The sequence below is a fragment of the Stegodyphus dumicola genome, chromosome X2, assembly GCF_044657685.1.
Source record: "Stegodyphus dumicola isolate Sdum_Otavi_A_Nest chromosome X2, ASM4465768v1".
Lineage (NCBI taxonomy): Eukaryota > Metazoa > Arthropoda > Arachnida > Araneae > Eresidae > Stegodyphus > Stegodyphus dumicola.
In genome coordinates, this window is record NC_140781.1 from 76,719,856 (window position 1) to 76,745,937 (window position 26,082).

The following is a 26,082-nucleotide window of genomic DNA, read 5'->3' on the forward strand; positions in this document are numbered from 1 at the left end:
ATATTAATAACTGCAACCGTTTATAAGAGGTTTAACAAAATATCTAAACACCTCAAAATTAAAATAAGAATTCATAGTATAACAAACTCGAAAAATAAATATGTGAGAAGCAAAGTAGACACAATTATAAAAATATAAAAATTAATCTCCTGTTACTGAAACTCCAATTCAGAACTCATCAAGGAAAAATGAATTAAAGCTTCATAAAGTCGACTAATATGTTTCGAAAACATATTTAGTTCTCCTGGTTCATTTGAGATCAAAAACGGAAAAAAAAAGATTCAATTAACTTTCATTTAAGACATTTATGTCATGAAAAGTTAAATTAGTACTTATGTATTAACGGAACCCCCTTCGCACAATTTAACGATTTTTTACAAATGAAAAGGTAAATGATATTTATCTAATGCAAGTTGGTGGTTTTCATGCTTTTTCTTTTTTAAGATTCCTAAATTATAGAAACTAATATAGTTTATATATTTATTGTAAGTTAGCATACATATCAACCTCTGAAAAAAAAGCATACTTTAGTAATTTAAAATACCAAATTTCAATTATGAAATAAGTATCACGTGATACTTTAAAAAATAAAAAAACTTTCATTTTTATCTACAACTTTCAGTAATTTTTTTATGCTGTTCTTTTCCCCAAATACATAGCGATCTGTTGACACCTAAAAAATAAATAAAACAATTGGAAAGATATGGCATCAGATAAACTCCGGTAATATCGATTATCTGCCGCCCAGACGGTACAGTGGTTAGGGGAACCGACTGCTATACCAAAGGGCCCGGGTTCGAATCCCGGAGAAGATATGCTTGTAACTGTCCGTCCCTTCATTAGGAGGCAAAGGTGACCCGCCGATTAGGTGCCTCCATGATAAAGTAACCACCATTTCTGGCCAAGCCGAAGTTGGCTGAGGGCCTGCCATTGATAAAACAAAAATTGGCTATCTACCGAGCACATCTCCTCTTTATTCCCTTTAGAGATTTTGCGTCCAAATTCTGTTGTTCCTAAGAAATGTTATTGCAGTTTCGTCCATTTCTGGCGAATTTCACGAGCGCATATTTTAAAATTACGTTTAAGGCATAAATCAGATTTGTTTATATAAAAGCCGTGTGAATACAATAAAGAAAACGCACGCGAAAATGGCGACGTTGCTTGACTGAAGGATTGTTAGGAGCATGGTTGCCAGAAACGTGTATGCGCATGTTTGCCGGAACTGTGCATATTCTGCAAATTCGGCAACTTCTTTTAAGGTGGTTGCGATATCACGTAAGTACCATTAAATAATAATATCTGCGAGAGCGGTCAAAAAATTAAATGTTAACACTCGTTAGGTTTCTATGAGTAACAATCTGCGCTGCCAAATGAAAAGTCATTGATTTTAAAACTAGGCAGATTTTAAAATTAGGCAAATTTCAATCAGGCAATTTATATGTTGCTTTTCTAAGAGGTCAGGGTATAATCAACGTTAGATTGTGTTCCATACTATTCGGGGCTTTTTCATAGTGAAATTCGATGCAACTCGTTCGTCAAAGGAGTATACAAGTGGGGAGTTCATTGTGAAACTTTTCACCCATTTCAAGCATTTTTGTTACTTGCATCGTTGCTTGAAGTACCTATGTTACGATAGCCGATATAGAGCTTGCATGCTTAGCAAGCTAGACGCGGTGACAGCGGCACCTGGAAATGGAACTGAAACTTCAGCATGTGTAACAGGCTGAACTTGAGTTATATCCAAAAGGACTGTTTTAGGTAAGTGTTTCAAAAGTTTATTTTATGAATTAGCTTTACTGCTTCTGAAATTATAAGCATATTCAAGCTGAGTAGTTTTCTTAAAAGTTTCTAAACAGCTGTTGTTTATTACAACTTCTTTTACCTGTACGAGAAGTTACCATTCTTAGTGCCTTAGTAGCGTGTTAAGATTTTCACACATCAGATTGTTTCAAAATGTGTAGAGAGCTTCTTATTGAAATAAACGTCAATCTAAGATTGAACTTTGCTTACATTAAAGACACTAGGTCTCTATACTATGTCAATGTTTTAACATTTTTGTAAAGCAAAAAGACCAGTATCGGTTATAACTGAGACATAGTTAAATATTTCAAGTGTAACATTTTACGTAAATACTATGAAACGCGTATTTGTAAAATATTGGAAAATTTATGATTATAAAATGATGCAGAGTAAAATGGATTTAAAAGAGTTTATATTTATAAAATATTAGTTTACTAAATGTTTGAAGTTCATTGTTTCTTAAATGACAGCAGTTTGTAATTTCTGTAATAAAAACAAGTGGAGATTATATAGTTTTTAAATTCTAAGCACTGTACTTCATCAATAAATGCACAATACGTCTATAAATATGTATGACTGAACTTTTCCAGTCGGTCTCAAAACACTCGAGAGTAGTTTACAAGAAGGTTTTCGCTATAAGAGAAACACAAAAGACACCACATTCTGGGGGAAAAAAAAACTCGTAAATGTGACTTCTGAAGCCTTCTTCGCGTTATGCTAGGAAATTCGAATAAGTTAATAATTTTTGTTTCACCTTTTTGCAATGGAATCGATTATCGTCAGCTTTTCGTCTGAAGAAAAATGTAAAATTTGTAATCATTTTCTTGTTTAAATATGTGTAATTAAATGTTCTATCTTTACTAGCTTGTAATCTGTGTTCCAAACTTAAATCTTACGTTATGGATATAATTTTGACAACATTACAAGAATTACAAAAAGAAAAAGATATACTGTATTTTACATGCAATGTGCATATCTTAATGTATAAATATTCGTTTTCTAACTGCTCTAGGATCTTTTTTATCATTCAGACGTAGGTATCTCTCCTATTACGCAAATAGTCTTCGCTTGATTGATACTTGAAGTTTGATTAAAGCAAACAACATGTATATAGTCTTTAATAAAGGTCTTTTTTTCTGAGTTACTGTACAATTTCTCTAGTCCCGTCAGTGTCCACTATCAATTACCGAAAAAAAACGTGAAAAGGTTTTCGAGAAACAAAAATAAAGAAATAAAATAAAAAAAAAATTCTGCAGTGTCTTGACAAAATGTAATTAAAATGGATGAAACTTAGCTGTGACCAAAGTCTATCAGCTTTCCTTAAAAGACATTGAAAGTTTCTTCTCACGTCCTTCAGTGGAATTATTGTTAACGCCAATTTATTTTCCTAAACGTGCGCGGAACACAAGTACCCATTTAAAGTCGGTGGAAGTGTTGTTTTCTTCAAATGCCAAGGAAGAATTAACAGAAATCTTTTACCTTAGTATATGCAAGAAAAAACATCGAAAGAACGACCTCTGAATAATGAATTTTCTTTTTTAATGAGTTAATTCATATATTTCTTTAAAAGGCTAAATTGAGTAGTGTAACTTGAGTAGAACGACTGCTTTTCAAAGGAATATAATTAAACCAATGATTCACATTTGTAGTGTCACATATTTTAAAACTCACCAAAAAAACACTTAAGTGTTTGATTTGTAAGGATTTACTTCCAATTCTGGTTTTGAACTTTCTAAAAGTTTAGTGTGTTCCTTTTGTACTTTAAACCTATGCTAACCAAGGAGGTTAGAATAGAAGGAGGGAAGGTTCAACTCAAATGGTGAAGCTTGGCGGCCATGTTCCTGTTATCGCTGTGACATGTGCAAGGAAGTCTGTAATGGCAATATTTTTTTCTTTTCTTTTTGAAGCATGTCACCTTGTGTTGTATGTGGATGCACAAGCAGATTTTCGAAAAAGATTCCTGGGATTACTTTTCATGCGTAAGTATTGATTTTCTATTTTTTTATGTAATTTGATAAATTGGGTAAAAAATATCACAATGTCATGTTGTTTTCTTTCCAGATGTGAAAAAAAGGACTTAATAATAATCAAAATGTGTACATTTTAATGTTTCTGTTTATAGCTGGCATCTTTATTCCTTAATATACAACGATGTATGCTAGGATTTAAACTGTATAAATTGAACGTTTTAGGTAATTCGTTTGATAATTTTCATGAGAAGTAAGACATAAATTGTTACTATTTTTATGAATTGTAAAGGTGTTAAACAAAATAATGCTTTTCTTTATGTATTAATTATTATTTATTTTTAAATTTTGTGAACAGTTAGGGATATAATTTGTGCATTTGATCAAGATAAACTAATTTTTCTGTTGTTAAAATTTCTTTTGCATAAATTTACAAATTTGTGGGCAGTATAGCGATAAAAGTAAGTAAAATATTTACGCAACTGAACATGTGGAAAGATATATCGAAAAATATAGGTATATTTCTGTAATTCAGCTTAATTTAAGGCTATTTCTTTGAGATTCATAAATACGAAACGCGCATAAACTGAAATCACTGAATTCACATAAATCTGTTTTATTTCATTAATATTTATTTTCTTGTTGTTATAAGATTGTTGGTTGTGAAAAGAATCTATTTAAAACTTACAATTACAATATTGTGAATAAATCAGAACTATCACTTCTTAAAATAAAAATTGGAAAGTACACCCAACAGGTTGCTAATAAAACCTAAACAAATTCTTGAAATATTCAGAAACGTTATTTTTAAAGGCTTTAATGTTATGCACATGCATTTAGATTTCAAACTATTTCTTAATGATTTTCTGTACGTAGTAAATTACGGATATCATCTTTATAACTTTAAAACAAAACCTAACAATAGCGAAGCATTTCATTATAAATTTTACATATTTTTAGTGGAAAATACATGCACGAAACAGCTTAAAAACACGTACGTTTCACTGCCGTAATGCAATGTTTTGAAGTTACTAACATGGACGCCGCTTGTTCTGTGGAGTTTCATTCCCCGATAGTGGAGGAAACTGCGAACCCTCCCTCCTTCTATTCTAACCTCCTTGATGCTAACATGCTTCTACTAAGCCTTACAAACTTAGCCTATAAAAGAGGAAGGATATATGTTACGTGACGTTACCCATGGGAATAGACACAGATTCGTTATTAGAACTTAATAATGCATATTCCAGTAGTTCGTAAATATGTGATTTAAATCTGTTTTAATTTATTCTAACAATTTATCACTAGTCAATATTTATAATTTTTCACGTGCCTATTTATTAGCACACTAGAAAAATCTGGAAGGAATTTATTTATGCATTATTTCTCCTTTATTTATGAAAATAATCATTGTTACCTTAAATCTAACACAGAAATAAAGTCTTTCGATATGCTGAGTTAGGTTAAGCTAGGTTGTTTTTAGAAGGTTAGTTGATTAAGGCAAAATATAAAAGAGCTTTCTACCTAAAGGAAAGTACTTCGTGGAAGGTTTTTTTCAAGGGAAACTTTATCTTACTATATTATACATAAAAAAAAGGGAAGCCGTGAAGCACTCATGTAGCCTTCCTTTCATCAGGATTTGCACTCTGACATGTTAGCTTGCACTGAAAAATGTAAAATAGGGCAAAGAACGTAAAATCTTTCTGGTTAAGTGAAATGGTGCCTTCGTAGAGGAATCTGGCTTATATTGTTATTACACATGGGCTAAACCGGGAAATTTTCCTTGCAGCCAACCGGTTCCCTACGATTTGAATCCGGATCGAGTGTTAAGTGACTTTACCGCTCGGCCACTGCTGGGCTTCAAAAGGTGAGTCATGGTGTTTGATTAGTTAGGTGAAATTCTTCTAATTATTCAAGAAAGATATTTGTGCATCTTCGAGCTGGATATTCAGTTACAAGTACTGATTTATGCAATACAATAATAATATCTTATTTATTTGTATGAGAGGATCGATGGCTTGGTTTATTTCATTAGGGCAAAGCATTCGAAGGCTATCTGCCTAATGGGAAGGATGCTTTCGTGGAGGACTTTCTAAGGGAAAATGGCTCGCATACACGCTGCACATGGGGAAAAACTATGAAAACGCCCATGCAGCAAGTCCATCCTCCGACACTCAAACTCCGGACCGAACTTTTTTACCAGTATTTAGCGACTTTACTATTCGGCTGCTGGTGGGCCCGAGGGGATGGATGGATGGAGATAGATATATAATTTTATTTATATCTTATAATTGTTAGAGGATTTTTTTATTTATTGCAGTTTTTGAGAATTTTTATTAAAACTTACGAATCAATTCTTGTTTCTTCAAACTTGAAAAGAATTAATACTATTTTCCAAATTTTGCTTTTAAAGTAAGTCAAATTAATTAAACTAAACTTTCTATATTTTAATGCTCTTGTCATAATTACGTGAAATGAATTTCGAGTTTTAATTTAATGTGACAAAAGCGTAAATTGCTTTACAGGTCTTTATTTTTAAGATTTCCAAAGACAGAAACGATTTTCTTTGTTTAAATTAACATCGTAACGTTTCGGAAGAAAGATAGAAAAATTAATGAAAAGAAGTGAAAGAAAACCTTTATTAAACTGAGATACCAACGATATTTCGGTGCAAGTTGCTTTTGCAAGTATTGTGTCAGTCGTTCATTTAAAGAGACTAATTTATATAAGAATGTGGAGGACAGCAAAAGCCTAAATAATAATTTTGTTTAAAAGCTCGGTCATATTCAGTTAATATGGGCATGAGTTATTGTTTTATATCATTAACACTGGTGACTTTATAACGTGAATGGTCAATAAATTTCGTTTATAATGTTCTCTTGAAGGTTTCCGAAATTAAAAATATTGTGAGTTATAGTTTAAGAAACTAGAATAAAGGTAGCGATTAGTTGTAATTTGCAGTCCATTTCCTCATTTATAATGAAATATAACTAAAAGGGCGCCGGCGAAAATCTTTTGCAATAAATATTTAAATGATTTAATTATTATTTTCGCCGGAAAAACTGTCGATAATCAGTTTGCACATCAGGAATAGATTCATTATTTTCGCCAAAAAGATCTTTTTAAAATATCGTTATGAATGCAAGGTTATTAATCTTTTAGAAAATGCTGAACATAATTCATAATTTATCCATCATTTGATGTAATTAATGTCTCGTACATCCCTAATTTAAGCCTGAAAGTCCTTAAAGGTAATTGCCTTTTCGCAGCATGGAACTCAGGATGGAGAATCAGTAACTTTTAGAAATATTACAGAGCATTCTACTTTAATATTTGGTTAAAACAGTGTTAGCTAATCTTCATTACTGGTGAAAGGGAGCAAAGATGAAATTAGGGAACGAAGAGGTATTTTGATGTTATCGCTGCTACTACTGCAGTGAATTTTGTCATACATAAAGAGGCATCAAGAACCATTATAAAGAGCAATATTCTCAGCTTCGTATGTTTTCATTCATCATACTAAATGTTGCTAAGTTATAGAGAATTTCTTACTCTTTTGAAATGGATGCTACTAAAATTGCTTTGCAGCACATTAAGTAAAATAATTTTCTATGTATTTCGCAAGAGATAATGAGACACTAATAATTTTCCTTAGTATTTTTTTAATTTAGGAATTCTTAGGCTTTGAGACAGGATCTTATCTAAAACAGCAACAAAAAAGGAATATTTTGCCTAACCATGTTCTTACTCTTAGGTTTTGAGACCGGATTTGATCTAAAACTGGGACAAAATTAGAAAATTTTGCCTAACCATCGTCTCATTCTTAGGGTTTGAGACTGTATATGATCTAGTTACCTCAACAAAAGAAGAAATGTTTGTCTAACCATGGCCTTATGCACTTAACAATAAATATTCAAAATTCAGTTTCAAGATCTTCATTACTTAGGCACACTTATTAATCAGTGCATATTAAAAAATCATGACTATGGTTTCCTTAAAAATATCAAGTTTAGAGCAAATTGCTGATTGAAAACTTAAGGACATTTTAGCAATTATACCAGAAGTTACGAGTTCAGTTATTTTTTTTCATGGCCCACCAGCGGCAGAGTCATTAAGTCTCTGAATGCTGCTAGTTCGATTTGGGATTTCCTTTCAGGCTAACGGAAAGGCTACATAGGCGTTTTCGTGCTCTTTTACATTTAAAACATGGATGTAAGTCAGTTTCCCTCGAACGTACTCCATAAGGGCAACCCTACCCTTAGACAGATTTCCCACGCGTGCTTCGTCGTAATGAAATAAACCAAACCGTAATTATTCATCACTTCAGTGAATTTTCACCATCGATTCGGGCTGCTTGCAAAGTTGTTTTTGTGGCGTTCCCCATGTATAATGTGGATACGAGCCCGGTTTACCTTAGAAAGTCTTAGACAGGGCCATCAAGCAGAGGGCCGCTGTGTATTTTGCCATAAACAAATAAACCTAACCAAACCATGATTTTTTTTCATTCCAATTTAAAGCACCGGATATTTTAGGCCAACTGGTATAAGATTGTAACATTACATACCGATACTAGTTATTCTTCCCCAAAAATTTGTTTTTGAAACCTTTTAAATCTTTCCTATTAGTTTTAAATATTTTTACTTTTAGTTCTGGAAACCAAAAATAAAAACCCATTATTTAGAGCTTTTGATAAGCTACTATATTTTTCACGTTTTGGTTATTTAAGTTACCACAAATCATCGTTGGGGAATATAAGGATATTATCGAATATATCGAATATAAGGATAGTTCTGAAAATTATGTTGCATAAATTTGAGACACACGTAACGAAATTCAGTACAGCGGAATGAAGTGGAAGGTTAAATTTTGTATTCAAAAACATTTTTTTATTTCTCACTGCGAGCTCTTTTTGAGGGGTTATATTGCTAAAGTAATTGTGATTTTTCTTTTATAAATAATATAATGCATTTTAATAGCATTTGCGACAAGTGAAATCCTTCGAAAACATTGAAGAATACAGGAAAGCTGATTCAACAGTGGGACGAGTGGATAAGACCATTGAACACTGCTAGTTCGATCAGGGTTCTAATCGAAGTAAACAGGCTGGCTGCATATACCGTTTTCTTAATTTTTCTTATGTGTAAGATGAATACAAGCCAGTTTCCCTTAAAAAGCCCTTCAAAAATCATTCCTGCACTTTGGCAACTAACCCTTGTGTGCCTTACCATAATTAAATAATCCTCTGAAGCAGTACTTTTTATTTTAAGAAGGATTTAAAAAATTAAGGGCGATTATCCCTTTTGTGAATGTAGCGGTAAATGATGTTATACCTTAACAGTGACTAGGTATCTTATTAAACCTTTTTATGTTTTGCAAACTGTTTTGAAATTTTTAGAGTAATTAGAGTAATAAAGAATATAGGTAATAAAAATGAATACAAACATGTAATAAAAGTACAAATTCTAGTACCAAAATTCGCTTTAAGATCTAAGATGCTGACATTCAAGCAAAATGCGTGGTACAGTAATAAAATTTGTTGTGTAACACAGTAGCTTCAGCATCAAAATATTCGCGTTTAGTTTATTTGCTATATCGTTAAGATATTGATGTTTAAGTTAATGAGAAACAATTCTCAGGTAGTTTCACGTTGCCTTAATAATTGCAAATTAGTTCTGGTCAACAGAGATCATACTAAAAGATACTCTTTCATGTTAATTGCAGCATAGCATAAAAAAAGCACATAAATACTTACGTTTTTCGGCATCTTTAAACTTCATTTAATTGTTAACTAAAGTCTTATAACTATTTTATGCTTGTGGAAAAGAAGGTAGATTTCAAACAAACTGAAGTTGTATTATTCATGAGACATAGTTCTAAGCCTGTCCAACATTTTGTTAGTTGATATATAGTTAATTACTTCAGAGAAATCGTGAAACTTTCTTCAAATTTAAAACGAGGATGGGTGTTCTTTGTTGCAAGATGTAAAAATTGAATTCATTTATGAACAGGCACCCTTGACTTTTGAATCAGTCACTTAATTTAAAGGCAATCAGTTACAATAATGACAGTTGAATATCTCAGCTGGAAAGAATCGCTGGTACTGTTATCAAAACCGTATTCAGAAATATATATATATATATGCATGTATGCGTGGATGTAGGTGTTCATGTATGCATATATATATATATATATATATATGCGTACAATGAACATATATATATGCATACAATGAACATGTGTATATGTGCGTATATATATATGCATGCATGTATGGATGGATGTAGGTGCTCATGTATGCATATATATATGTATATATACAGTGGATGGACAAAAATATGGAAACACCTTGTGAAATGCATGTTTGAAAAAAAAGATTGATTTTAATGAAATATGTAGGCGGTGCTAGCGTTTTTGACTACTGACGCCACCTACACAACTTCGTAAATGTGCTAAACAGTTCAGTTGATGTCGGAGTACTGTTATGTGAGGTTGTCATTGCATTATGTCAGAGTTAACAGACTTCGAACGTGGGCAAATTGTTGGAGCATGTATGGTAGGTGCTTCCGTAAGCAAGGTAGCCGAGGTGTTTAGTGTTTCAAGAGGTACTCTATCGAAGATTTATTCCGCATATTTGAAAAGCGGAAAAACATCATCTGCTAAATCACAGCGCGGACGAAAGTGTGTCCTGAGTGATCGTGACAGACGATCATTAAAGGCAATTGTGACGGAAAATAAGAAGACCACAGCTGCAAAAGTTACTGCTGAAATGAATGTTGTGTTACCGAACCCTGTGAGTACCAAAACAATTAGCTTCATAAACAGGGAATTGCTGGCCGTGCTGCAATTGAGAAGCCACTCATCAGCCACTCATGCTAATGCCCGTAACAGGAAAAGGTGGTGTTTAAGTCATAAAGCCTGGACTATAGAGCAGTGGAAGCGAGTAATATGGTCTGACGAGTCTTCTTTCACATTGTTTCCCACTTCTGGCCGAGTTTACGTCTGGAGAACGCCATCTCAAGCCTATAATACAGACTGCTTGTTGCCAAGAGTGAAACATGGCGGGGTTCTGTTATGGTTTGGGCAGCCATATCGTGGTTCTCTGCTAGCCCCATGATAACTGTGTCAGGGCACATGACTGCCAAGACTTATGTGAACATTTTGGCCGATCAAGTTCATCACATGGTACCAACTTTGTTCCCCGATGGTGATGGTGTCTTACAAGACGACAAAGCCCCTGTTCACACAGCTCACATTGTCCAGGACTGGTTTTCTGAGCACGAGGATGAGTTGTCCCATCTCCCCTGGCCAACACAGTCACCAGACCTGAATATTATCGAACCTTTGTGGTCTACATTGGAACGGAAAGTGCGTTCTCGTTATCCACCGCCAACATCGTTATCTGAACTTGCCACAGTTTTGCAGGAAGAATGGTATAATATTCCCTTGGCAAACATACAGGAACTGTATTTATCCATTCCGAGAAGACTGCAAGCTGTTTTGGATGCCAACGGGTTTCCTACACCATATTAAGCAAAGAAACATGTTTTTTTAAAGGTGTTTCCATATTTTTGTCCAATCCCTGTATATATGTATGTGTGGATGTAGGTGTTCATGTACGCATGTGTATATGTACATATGTATGTATGTGTGTTTATACGCACACATAAATACGCACATATAAACGTGCGCGATACATACATACATTTTTTTAATTCAGTCTCGATAACAAAACAGTACCGAGTCGCCTATCAGCTAACCAAAGAGATAGATCCAGGGTTCGAGTTTTGGGGGAGTTTAGACTTAGTATCTAAAATTCTATTCTTACATTTCCTTTTTATTAACTCTAGTTTCCATTCCTAACATAACTATTTCTGTTTTCGAATTGTTATGGCTTTCGATTTATTTTATATTTATTTTATTTTATATTTACAGCTAATTTGGTATAAAAGACACAGATTTTTAAACTTTCTAATCGGAAATTGCAAACTTAGAAGGTAGCAAAACTTAAAACGTTATATAATATCATTGGTAATATTACCATAAATGAAATCAAGATCAGTTTTATCCATATCTGTTATCAGACACCTTACATATTAAAGTACTTTCAAAATCCCGTAAAAAGCCGTTTATATCTTCTGCTAATATTTTGGTTGGCTTTGACAACTTTTGAAGAAACTGTATGAATGTTTTTTAGTCATAGTTTGATGTCCTTAGTGTCTTTTGGATTTGAACCGTTTATGAGCTCAAGGAGGAAGCCTTCAGCCTTTAAATGTAAATCGATTAAACCAAATTCTTGAATTCTAGTGCAGGAAACACAACCATCGGACTTGATTATTTTCGTCACTAATTAAAGCAATATGACTAAGCAAAATAAGCTGCCAGACAGTAGCCAACTTTCAAATCTCGTACATTAATTACAGCATTGTTTTATGCTTTATTAGTGACTTTTATAGAGTTTGTGAAAATATTCCAGTACATTATCTATATTTAAAAAATATTTTATGTCATGAATAAGAATAGTGTATCTCGTTCACTAATAGCTCGAAATTCATGTTAAATTTAGATTGTTTTAAAAGTACATCTTGGTATATAGTTGATAAGAGAGTGCCTTCTGACTCGCATCGTATTATCCTTTGGCTTCTTTTAAAGCAAAGAAATGGAACCCGATTCAATTCAACTAACTAAGATTTATTGATTAATATCGCGGGAAAACTGAGAAAAAGCAATATCCGTGTTACAAAGAAAAAAAAAAGAAATATTTACTCTTGTTCCCTTAGAGTCAATTTTCTCTTTGTTCTCACTGTTTCAGCGGCGTTGGCGCAACAAACTGAGCACGTAATGTTCCCTAACACAGACGTTGACCGAACTCCCACAAGGAAATATTTGTCAGTCACAAGGATTCAGTTTCTTTCTGTTTTCTTTATCAATACTACCCTCTATGCCTCTATGCAGCTTATTGACCTATGGAGTAATCATACCGCAATTAGTCTACTACCATTTGCGTTCCGATGTTGTTTCTTGTCTGCGCATTTCTTGCAATATTTGTTATGCTGACAGGAAGCACTTAGCAGTTTGTTTTATTGTCTGCCTAGTGAGCAATAAAGAATTGCTTTTTTCTGCAAATATCTAAGAGATCTGAACCTCTTTAAACAACGTATAAATAAATGCATGAAGGCGGAATAATAAATAGTTTTCAAACTTATGAAAAGTTTTCAATATTGGCATCTCAAAAGCAGAAAATAACGTAAAATCGTTACAAATATCCCATTCTACATTGAGCTTTTAAGAACACTGCTGTGCATTATTAATATTTTGCCTTAGATGCTGATGTTGGAGAAATGTGTAATTAAGAGTTATGTAAGACACGGATATGCTTATAAAATCTTTTACTTTTTATTAAAAGATAAATGAGAATAAAACAATAGTTATGTTAAGCAAAGCTTTATTAAATTTATAGCATTAGCTTACATATTTATCACTCCATTCTGTTCCTTAATATTTCTAAGAAAACGGTCAAATGTGCAATTCTGAACTCTAATTGGAACTTGCGTGTTAATGCAATCCTCTTAGATGAAATCGCCAAATTTTCAGAATGCGCCAAACTCTGATAACCATGAGTATGATAATTCTTCAGTCAAGCAATGCCGCGTTCTTTTTTCTTGTATTCTAAGTTTCAACTCCGGATCCAAAGTTTTTATAAACAAATCCTAATATTTTTTTACCTTAATCTTAGTTTCAAAATATGAGCTTGTGGAATTTTCCAGCAGTGAAAGAAACTGTGGTAACATTTCTACAGGGATAAAGAATTATGCTGAAATTTTCCAAAGAGAACACCCAGGAAATGCGTTTTGTAGATAGTCTCTGCTGCCCAAGACTGCACGAAGTAGAGTCTCCGAAATTTTCTGATGTTTTTAAAGCGAAAACAGATCACTGTGTATTTCAAGAGAATGGCTAAAAAAATTACAAAAAGGGTTGAAGAATATGTGTTTTGCTTTTTAATGTATCCCATAATCCTTATTTAATAATTCAAATTTGGATTTTAAATTGTTAAAATACGTTTTCGTTTCATATGTTGATAATGTTTGCCAATTTACAATAAATATTGATAGCTTGGGAATATTTCTTTAAAAAGGCGCGAAAACCACCAACTTTTACCCTATAAGTAACTTTTACCTTTCTATCTGTAAGAAATCACCAAACGGCGCCAAGTTGGTTGCGTTAATATGTAAGTATCCTATAATTAAAGGAAGTACTTTAAAGCTACTTCTTTTGTTGCTGTCTCGAAGAATGAGCCAGATTTGAATTATTAGATTATAGAAAAGCACACTAGGACTAATTTGCCTATGTGTAGGAATGATTTTGTGGAGGACTTTCAAGTGAAACGGACTCATTTTACATTACATATAGGGGAAACCGCATAAAATTCCCTGCATGTAATGTAGACAGCCAATCCACCACGATTTAAACCTGGGTCAGACTACCAGTGTTAGCGAACTTGCCGCTCGATCACTGCTGGTCGTGGAGTTTGAGTGGTATTGAGTAGTCTTTACAACAGTAAGATAAAATATGAAAGTTAATTACGCATTATTATTTTCATTCGAAAAATTGAGAATAAATTCGTAACACATTTATATTTTAAGCGTCGTATTGTTAAGAAGCAATCTTGAAATGTTTTGTATTCTTTATTATGTAGGAAAATATGCATATGAAACAGACACATTTAATAAGCCCACCAGAGATCGAACGGTAAAATAGCTTAACACTGGTAATTCGACCTGAATTCCATTTAGAGCAAATGGTCTAGTTGCATGGGTGTTTATGTGGTTTTCACTATGTGTAACGTGGAAACAAGCCAGTTTCCCTTAAATGTGGTCCACGAAGGTATCCTTTCCCTTAGGCAGACAGCACTTGAGTACTTTGCCATAACCAAATAAACCGAAACAAACCACACACGTTTTATTAAGACAGTGGAAGTTTTAATCATTTTTCTTATCCAACTTGTAATCGCAACAGGAAAACTTTTGAATCTTGAATAAAAATTTCAGAGTAAAGGCGAACAATCTCAAATTAATTCATGTCTGCATTTTCAAGAGCGATGCTTTTCAAATATTCTAATCAGATTTATTTTTGCAGGAATTTTGAATGCTGTTAAATATTTTTCTTTTCGGAAAAGCACTTTTATTACTTTAAAGTATGCGGATAAGTTTTGGAACAATAATTAAGTTCGCTATTTAGCAGGAGGTTTAGGAAACATGTAACAAGATTGCACTTTCCGTATGTTTACTATCCATTAATTCCGTTAACTGTAATTTTAAAGAATGTTCAAATTGGATGTAAGTTTTAAAGTTACAGTTGACTTTAAAGCAGCCGCTGTTTTTTTGAATTCCTTTCAAATTTAATTTGATTCAAATAGTCTCCTACTTTTAATGGGATTAGTTTGTTAAAAGTCTTTTCCTTTTAACTTTAATCTCGAATAGAGAACAGCTTCGTTTTCTTACTTTCTGAGAATGCTAAGAATTTAATTTATAATAGGGGTGTTTTCTTTGGATTTGAAAGCTGGATTGATTCCATAGAAAAAAGTGTAAATAAACTGCAACCGTAACCATTATGGCAAGGTTTCTTTTATGGTTTGTGTTATTGAATTATTAATGCATATAATAAAATGAAATTAGAGCTAAATTTGATTGGATTTATGATGCTACAGAGAAACACAGTAAGGTTATCTGTCTAAGTTGAGAGAGGGCTTCATCGAAGATATTTTATTGTTACTTAAATATACCTACAACTTTCACAATGATTTCTAACTAACAACTCATTCAAAGAATTTCTGGAATCGTATTAACTCATTAGTTTGCTAAGAGCAAAGTTTAAACCTGATTCACAGTAGTCCAAAATCCATTTTTGGAGGCAAGATCACTAAGTTTTTGATACAATTTTTAAAAAATCGGTTTCCCAAATTTTGCGCAAAATAATTTGGTGCATTTAAGCAAAGTTAGACTATTAATTCTATGTACATGTCATAGTTAGAGCCTTCTCCACTAATCGGCTAATGACTAGCGGTGGCAACTGATATAATACTGGACCATTATCAAATTTCGGAGAAAGCATGGATTCCCGCGAATATAAACCTGACTAGAATATTTGACAAATATCGTACTTGAAAATTCAAACATGAATTTGTATGTGACATTTTACATCTGTAAACGGGGTGTGAGGGCCCTGAAATCAAATTAGACGTATAAAAATACAAATCAGACGTATCAAAATTAGAATGGTGAACAATAATAACATGAGAACTTATTTTAGAATATTTCTGAAGATCTTAAATGAGATGTTAACATGGATATCTTTCGTTTGTGTTGTTTTAAACTGCAGTGAATCCTTGTAAGCGGATCAACCATGGTTCGAATAAATTTTGATTTTGTCGAAACGATGATCTTGAAGAGTAGATATTCAGGATCGATGTTTATGTATGTTCTCAAATATAGTGATCATTTTCAGAGATGGTTACACAACACAATTAGCTGTATTTTAATTCTTGTAACTCACAGTATGCTTTTTGTAAAAAAATATCATAAATTTCTTTGAAAATTTTCTGTACATTGCTATTGTTACACCTGTTTCTTGGATAAAAATACATAGCATAATATAACTTCAAAAGAGCAGCGTAAATGACTTATTAATTAAACAAATAACTGATTAATAAACATTTATATCAATGGCTGTGTAATTTATATGATTGTTTCAGAATAAAATAAATCTGCATTTTGTGAGAAATATTCAGTTCACCTTCAAATATATTACACAGAGAACAGAGAGAGAGAGAGAGATTTGTGCATAGATTTTAATCTAATTTACAGCACTTATAAATGTTACATTCAATGCGTTATCGTAATAACATGCCATTTATTTGTCAGTTAGATCCAGTCTTAGAGTATTTGACTTAAAATTAAATCTAAATAACTTTTCCTTAGACATTAACTATGAAATAAAATGATGATCACGTAAAGCGTAATCCATTTTTTTCGACCAAATTCATCATGTTATTTAAAGACAGGATTTTGTTCATGTTAAAAATTTTGCGTTTGTAAAATACATTATTTATCTTTCGCACCTTCTCTCAAGATGTATGTCGCACGCAATCTATTTTTCGGACACCAAAATTCATTTAGAAGCCAAAGAGGAATGGATTCTTATTTTGACCACTCCTGATTTTTGATAACGATCTGCTCTGCAAGTTGGCGGATGAGTGACACACATCTGTAAATGCAAACGCTAAAGGCATTGGAAAGAAAAGAATCTGATGATGAGCAGAAACTATGCATTAATTTGCTCTATTGTTTCGAATGTTGAAAAAGGTAGAAGGTAATTGCTATATTAATTCAGCAATAATAGTTTATTAATTATAATATATTATTTTACAATTAATTATTTTTATTTATTAATTTACAATAAAGCTTTAAATAACTTATTGAAAACTGAACATATTATTAAGAATTTTATTGTTTAAAAGTTCAAGTAATTAATAAGTGAAATAAAGGTTATTTATACTGTATTCCTTATTAAGCATTAAACGGGTTAATGAATGCAAAACTTATTATTTAATATATTCCCAGTGACTGAACTGCCCGAAGTTTTCGCGGTCTAATGAGAGTGCTATGAATCCCAGAAGTGGTTTGGATTCCCTGTCCTTGATTATTTATCGCCTTTGCATGTATAAGCATACCTAGAGAAGCGCCTTTTCGGGGTTCTGATCATTTTAGATGTTAGATTATTTGTCTGTTCCTTAGTTTAGAAGCTAATTTGTCTTACTTCATTTCAGGAATGAATGTCTTAAATATTGGCTCAGAAAGTTCAGCTTAGGCGAAGCATACCTGCTTAATATTAATTATTTCGGTCTGCGAGAGGGTTTAGATTTTGTTTCCCAAAGGATTCAACACTTGTTCTTCAAATATTGGTCAAGAATGGCTAAATCCAACGTTCTTTAGCTAGAAAGTTTCCCAGAATGCTTAAACCGAAATTACAATCGCCAGGTAGAGAAAGGCAACTGCAAACATCCATAACTTCTCCTAGATTTAAACTCATACCCAAAGTTATGACAGCCAGTCTCTCTACCAACATGCTAACAGGGCATTAAACATTGGACCGATTAAAATATATGCTGTTCTTTGTACGACTTTATCGCTGTCCTATTTGTAAAGACCCCATGAATACAGATAATTCAATCTAGGATTGAATCCAGATGAACGAACTGAAAGCTTACTTGGTTTTCGTGGTTTCCTCCATTTTTAATGTGAATAGGAGCCAGTTTTCATGGGAAAGTCCTCCTCAAAAGGATCCCTCTTCCAGCAGAGAGTCCTCGTTTGTTTTTCCTTATTCAAAGAACCTAAGCTAACTTACTTTTTGAATTCTTTATATTATTTGGAGGTTTTGAAATAAGCTGACTAATGATTGCTCCTTTGAAATCTTTTTATTTTATGATATAGTCATCTAAGACAATATTAAATTAAACAAGCTATTAAAACTGAATCTATATTTGTGCTTTGGAAAAGAAGCTTTATAAGGTATTTCTCCCACTTTCTTGGCGCGCATTTGTGGTGTATTGGTTCTGCACGCTGGGTCAGTATTCCAGAGGTCCGTGGTTTGATTCTCGGCGAAGGCGATTCCTCATTTTCCCTGTTACCTGCTTCCAAAAAATACCTTATATCTCTACAGTGGCACCCGAACTAAAAAGGGTGTTGGACGGTGATTCTCCTCACCCAGGATTTGGCGATTGGGTCCCCTGAAAACCCCAGTCGCCCCTTAAAAAGGGGCAGTATATAAGATATTTCTCCCACTTTCTTGGCGTGCTTTCGTGGTTTAGTGGTTCTGCACGCTGTGCCGGTATTCCAGAGGTCCGTGGTTCGATTCCCGGCGAAGGCGGTTTCTAATTTTTCATCTCTCTGGCTTTCCTAATTAATCCTAATGCCTCTACAGCTTCAAGTTTAGAAATAATTATATATTTGCTGCCGGTTTGAGGTTCGGTTATCAATAATCGGATGGATTCGATAAGAAATACTACGTCTAAAACACCACTGAACTACAGTTTTCTCAATGAACTCGAATTGTAAGAAAAAAAACTGAAATCCGGTTTCCTTTTCTTTATGCACCAAAACAAGAAAGTTTCGAATTCATGTGAGTATAACTTTGCAAGATATAGTAAAGTTAATTAAATGTTCCTTGCCTAGAGAAATTTATTTCTCTCCTGGCGTTGAAATTTAATACGGAAAAGCCCTAGAAACTGTCAAAACATTCTCCACAGTGTTGACAGCGGGTAGAAACTGTGATTAGCTGTAGAACGGGGAATTAAAGCAGCCTCCGATCCGTTTCGAATAACTTAGAATTTAAATCCCGCAGAAGCGGAAAAAAGATTTTTCAAAGAAACTCAAAGAAACATGCTTGGATTCGTTCGTTTTTAAAGCTGCACACGTTCATATTTAATGCTTGCATTATTTTTGCTACTTTTGTGGATTTTTCATTACTTAATGCAAATTTACACCTAACTCAATAACATATTACAATAAATGAAAGCGTTTGCACAAATATAGGCACATAAAACTATTTTTAATGGATAAATTTCTTTAATTAGATCACTGAAAAATTTCATTAGAAAAGTGTCCTATTAAGGATGCTCGCATAAAAATAATAACTAGAAATACATTTGCACAAAATAATATTTTTTTATTCTTTAATCAGGAAACGATTACATTAGTTTTCATAAATTAAGGAAGAGCAAAATTCACAGTATCTGTTCAAATGCCTATTTAAATAAAAGTAAATTAGGTGAAAGTCTCTGTCCTATTGAAAGTTCCAAATATTCTGAAAAAGAATTTTTAATCAAATAGTTATTTATTTTTAATTATCTAGCTCTGAAAATGGATCTGTAACTTGAAATCAGGAAGGATCTATGGAAAGTAGTACTAGAAATCAGTCGTTAAATAGACCTTTTCCCTGAGCAGGAGATGTGTCAGTTTTCATAAAGATATTTCGTGCTGCTGTTATGATACTAAACTGTAGATATTACAACAAAGCGGACTGAGATTAACAATATGCCTGATTGAATTAGGGTTACATATTTGGAGGAGCAATACATACGTGCGATAATATTTTAATAGAAGGTACTAATTTAATAACTCAAGATTAATCTAGATCACTCAAGAGTATCAATGTTATTTTATACGAGAATTATCTGACTGCAATTGCATAAAGACAACCGTTAATATTTTAACAGCATCTCAGTATTTGCTAGTAGCCTTCTGTGGAGTTCATGAAGACTTGCTTATAAGTCAAATGAAACCTCAATGCTATCTTTATCATAAGTACATTTTTAACAAGTACAGGAAGTGAAAGCCTGTTCTTTGTACAACTAAGATCAGACTGCCCTCAGAATACTTTCAAAGAGCAAATACGAACTTTTTAGTATTTGTGTGATTGGTTTATGGCAATTGACATCAACAACAACACATACTTCATTTCAACCTTGCTTCTTTAAAATGGTCTTCACCAAACGTGAGGGACATTTACATTGCTAGTCTTCTGGTGAGAAGATCTTCACGAATTCTCCTTCGCGAATTCTCCTTCGCATAGAAGAAGGTGGCACTAGGGTTCCGATGATCATTGCTATGTAGAACAAACACAAAAAAGGAAGGTTGAAAGAACATTTCTGTTTTTCAGTTACCAGTCCTTTTCTTCTGTAATCGGAGATATGGCTCATTCACTACAATTATCCTGTCTTTCTCCTAAAAACAGGGGTTTCCCTACAGCACATGGGGAAAACTGGGGCTTTTGCTTGTTCTCCCTATGTTCGTTTTATTTACGGCTTACACCGCAGTGTATTCAGAAAAGGGGGGAACTCAAGATAGCTTCGATTATTTACCAATCTCGGATACAATTTCAAATCTCGTTAATTGCAAAGAAGCTCATTTCCAATAATTTAGCTACTTCCACCTGATTTTGAAAAAAAAAAAAAAAAAAAAAAAAAAAAAAAAAAAAAGGTTTTATATTAATTTGCACGAAGTTCTGGCACTACTGTCTTTTTGTATCCCCATTGTATTTCTCGTTACAGGCATAAGTTTTGTAATCTTTTTAAAATGCATCTGCGATATCTTATTTTGTTCTTTGATTTCTGAAAAACTCGCATATTATTTCCGAGCATTAACTTAGGGTAAGGCAGAATTCATAGTATTACTATAAGATCGTTTCACAAGCGAACATAATGAAAATTTTCCGTGAATTTTATTTATTATTAGTTATATCAAAGAGTTGTTACAGTAGTGCGGTTTGTCAGACCGTGTTTGAATATAAGCTAGAACCAAATGGGTCCCCACTGAAAAACACATTCTTTCAAACGACTTCGGAAGTTGCCCATTATTCGTCGCAGCCTATCGCCAGCGATATTAATGACAGCAGTTACGGATGTTGACTGTAGGTGTTTCAAAAAAAAAAAAAAAAAAAAAAAAAAAAAGGTCGACCATGCATACCGTCAGGGTATGCATGTATTTTTCGTGATAGACATTTCCGCTGACATTAATTTATCATTATGGTACACCTCTTGGTCTCTTCGGCTCGCTAATCTAAGACTTGCTGTTCCCCCTTAAGCAAAAAAGCTTCCTCAATACTGAAAATGAAGTACCCCTTGTGGTACATTGAGACATGGAATAAACGACTTTCTTCCGATGCATGAATGTGTAGAAGAATGTGGAGCTCAGCATTTATTTGATAGAGATGGTATAGATGATATTCATTTGACGTACGAAGTAATAAATAAAAAAGTAGTTATTTTCTTATGGCATGATTTTATTACTGCACCATGAATTCATTCCACACTGTATTAAAACACTTTAACATGAGTAAGATTTAAATATATTGTTTATTTTTGTCTTTAGTAAAATTTAAGAATATGGTTCTTCATGAAACTGAAAACATTTCTTTTATCATGACTAGCAGGATTAAACATTCCAGAATATAAAACTTAACTATTAAACAATGCATGCATGACAGCAAGAAAGAATGCAGCGCATAAAAATAATATAATTATTAAAAACATATGTCCTCCCAAAAAGAGGCGGCAAACCTTCGAAATTGTGTTTTTATAAAATGTTTCTAACGTATATCAATTATTTTAATATTATTGATAAGTATTTAAATATTTCTATTTCTTCCCCTGGTATGATTACTTTATCTCCTGAACTGATACTATCGTCCTTATTGAAACTAAATTTATTATATCGTAATTAACCTTATATTATATGACAAATAGACAGTCATCTAGCTACATCATAAATTTCCTTACCCAATAACAAAAGAAAATATGTTTAAAACTTGTTCAAGATAGATTGAAGTTAAACGAATAGCGAACTAGCGTTTATAAGTGAATTTCAAAGCATTCTATAGACAAAATATATTGAGTGAACGCGAAAGATGTCAGTTACTAATAAATGATAATTAAGGAGTTTGATTAAAATATTAGACAAAAACTCTTTCCTTTACGTTTATCATGCAACTACTATTTCATCGTTAATGTTATATCATAGGCACAAGTTCATGAAATAATTAATTAATAATAATAAGAGTAAAAAGACAGATACGTGTGTGCATTACCTCAAATCAGATTTCCGAGTCCTTTCTTTCAGCTAAGCAGCGCGGAGTCACAGCGTAAAGTCCATTCTGCGCCTCGACGGACTTCTCTCTCTTCCACCAGCACTGTCTTCTTGCGCTGCCAAAACAGCTCTGAATACCGAAACGACCGACGGTGACTCCGCGCGCCCCCTTTCCCCACATACGAGCCTGCTCCCCGCCCTCCCAGCCACCCACCGTGCACCTCTTTGGATGTTTGCTCCCCATCCGGAGTTGCTTGACAGTCAGATATCCGAGCAAGATATTAAACCACCGATGTGGCCAAAATCCAATTCGAGACAGAGGAGGCTCAAAAAATAATATTATACAGGCTTTTGATTTGAAATGAATGAATGAACTAATTGACGTGGTTAATCACTGATACGGTTAAATTTTTGTGCGGAGTAGTGGGGGTGAGATACATTAGTAATGGGAGGATAAAACTGTCGGAAACTGCTGTAGAAGGGTTGTCATGCTCTTTCGGAGTGCTAATGATGAATAAATAGCTGATGGAGCTCGACCTTTCTAATTTCGTACTTTACATGCAGTAGTTAAAGTAAACTTCTCAGTTTTGCAAGTCGTCATCATCACAGCAATTAAGAAATAAATGTTGGTGAAGTAAGAAAATTGAATTCGCATTTATCTCATTCCAAGCTGGTAAAATTTCACCCAAGAGCTTGTCCAGAGATCTAAAAATGAGAGGTAAGGCAAGAAAGCATGGCGAAATGCAAACTGATAAGTTAAATCATATCTTTCAAATTTGTCCGAGATATTTCACCAATTTAATAGCTAATGGCACAATTAACTAAAAGTGTCATCGGTTCATCTATCCACAGCAAAAAATTATCTGCATCACATTCTGGATAGATTCTGTGAACTACATCACACTTTGTGTACAAAACATTTGTATTTTTGCAACTTTGAATTTGAAAGTAGTTGTTATGGTTTCCAACAACTAATAATAATATGATACCGCAATTTTATGCTGAAAATTTTCATTTTCATTGAAAAAAACCTTTTACACATTATTTAATTTCCATTAAGTCAAAATACACCTATGATATGAAATATAGTCAAAATATGAGAAAAGAGTACACAAAACTGTTACATTTCAAGGATTTCTGTTGTAACTTATAGTGAGTGTGTTTCATGTAACTGTATACAGAATTTTCGATAGACTAAATTTCGATACACTAAAGAGAAGAAAAAAAGTCAATTTTAGAAAAAACTGAGAAATAACGAACGAAACATTACGTAATGTATCTTACTTCTAAATTTCCTCATCAAACATGTCATTTTCCGATGTAGATACATTCCGATGTAGATGTTCAAAGTAATAAAAAATATTTCATGCCACAAACTAGACCAAAAAATGTAGTAAACGAATAAAACGAAGCATGGTGGGAAAAAGAACTCGTTGAAATCGAAATAAAATAAGATTATAACAAATGCATTTAAAGGGATTTAAATTTTATTCACCTTTGTTATTTGTATACAGTGAATGATTTCTTTCCTGAAACATACTTTTTTATGACTTCCGAACTGAATTCGCCATTTTTAACACTCCGTTGCTTTCACCTTGTTTCGAAGATAAATGAATCATTCCTTCGCTACATTTATTTTTATAAGTTTCATCTCCCTTCCTCTTTCTCGTTTTGTAAACTTTGATATAAATATATTTAGAAAATGCTTTCAGTGTAGTTTATTTAACTTTACAATAACAAAACTCGTGGAGTTGGTATAATCCTAAATAAAGTGCCATTTCTGAATCTGATGTTAACGATGTTTCGCTTTGCAACAAGTGTCATTTTATACCATTAATGTAATCAGTAAAATTGATTTTGTGACCCTAGGTGAAATGAGGACTACAAAATTGCTAACACTGTTATCGACATGTACGTTATTATCGACATTAAAATATAGTTCAAGGGTAATGATGAAATTTAGTAGCAACAGGCAGATCCTGCGATCCTCTATGTGTATGTCCTTTCTTAATATTATTCAGACGGTAATAGATGATTAAAATATTTTGATATCTTTTTGTATGCCATAATCAATTTTGAGTTGAAAAACGATATGCTGAAACAAATGGAAAACTTTCAAATCCCCTCCTTTTGGTTGAATTTCAGTTATATTGAATTGGAAAGATTCAGATTTACCAACAGAGTCTGAAATTTGAAATGTCTTATAGTAAGATATTTACCATCCGTTGTTTAGGACTGTGCTTCGACAGTCTTAAACAATGCTATATATGTGCTTGGATGCTGTATATCTTCCTTAAAATGGAGGAATACATCGCATTACCTAAAGCTTGATAATAAACATATACTAGTGAAAAGAATATATCGTTGGGTTAAGCAATTCCGAACGTGAGTCCTGAGTGTGAGAAAACAGTACACTAAACTGTTACATTTCAAGGATTTCTGTTGTAACTTATAGTGAGTGTGTTACATGTAACTGTATGCAGAATTTTCGATAGACTAAATTTCGATACACTAAGGAGAAGAAAAAAAGTCAATTTTAGAAAAAACTGAGAAATAATGTGACTTAGAATAGATTGAGAATAAACTTACAACAATAAGATATAATACCATATTCATAGAACAGTAAAATTGTTAAATTGTTGGAACAGTTTCGCAAAATGGGTCTTCAAACTTACACTTTTCAAGTACTTTTAAAAATCATTAACATTCAGTTTTTAATTCAGTAGCTTCATTAATTATTCAAGAAAAGACTTTGAAGACACTATAGTGTCTTGAAAGTCTTTTCTTGAATAACAATTAGAAAAATGAAGTAGATAATTGAGTTGCTTCATTTGTTGTTTCCATCAAATTCGATTGCTAGTTCTATGTTACTATGTGAAAACTGAGATTTTGAATTCATTTCAGAAAGGTGAGGAATCGGGCATTTTATATCAGATATCCTCGTGTAACAAAACCAGATTCAGTTAGGACCATTATACGTTTTTGGGCTTTAGATCATAAATTATGTCAATACGTAATAATTATACGTAATATCATAATTATATCAAAATGTCAATACACTATACCTTGCATTCATTTTTTTAATAATATAAGCTACTAACTACAGAAGTGACATACGTATACATCCCAATAATTACGACCTCTACTATTATTTAACTGTAGGTGAAATATTGTTTAGTTTTCAATTCTGTAACTGTGCGACGTCTACGGTTATTTCAAACAAAATAACTAAATTTATTCTCCTGGATAAATAATACATAGTAAAACAAAACAAAAAAAGGAACTTTTTAAAACGGAAAATTTTGTAAGGTTTTATGTTTAGGAACACCACATCTTATTTTTATATTTACTAGGACTTTTGTTTTCTCCAGCTTCGACGAGGATGCAAATTTATTAACGTATAGAAGAACAGAATTCTTGAAGTTAACAGAGAGCTTTTGGCAGTTACAGCTGACGTTTCTAAGAGCTATTTTCAGCCAACTTCTAGATATATTTTTCAAAATATATATACAAAAAATGAAGCCAAAAAGTTCAAATTTATACATATTTTCTGCCTGAAATCTTAAAGTTGGTACCTGCAAGAAATTTCTCTTGGTCACAATTTGTAATTCAAACTCATTGATAGAAAAACATTAAAGATTACATTTATTCAAATTATTGTAACATATTGAAGTTGCTGC

At 32.8% G+C, this 26,082-nt stretch overlaps 1 protein-coding gene across 2 annotated transcripts in view; it reads right to left on the reverse strand.

Annotated features, from left to right (window-relative positions):
* The window catches only part of LOC118193234 (fibroblast growth factor receptor-like 1), a 144,825-nt gene extending 122,264 nt beyond the window's left edge, over positions 1-22,561 (reverse strand). Inside the window, exon 1 of one of the 2 annotated variants that reach the window (XM_085809130.1) lies at positions 22,404-22,561. The gene's annotated coding sequence lies outside the window, so the exon portion shown is untranslated. The remainder of the gene's footprint in view (positions 1-22,403) is intronic. The other variant, XM_085809131.1, reaches the window with a different exon arrangement.
* Positions 22,562-26,082: the final 3,521 nt, after the last annotated feature.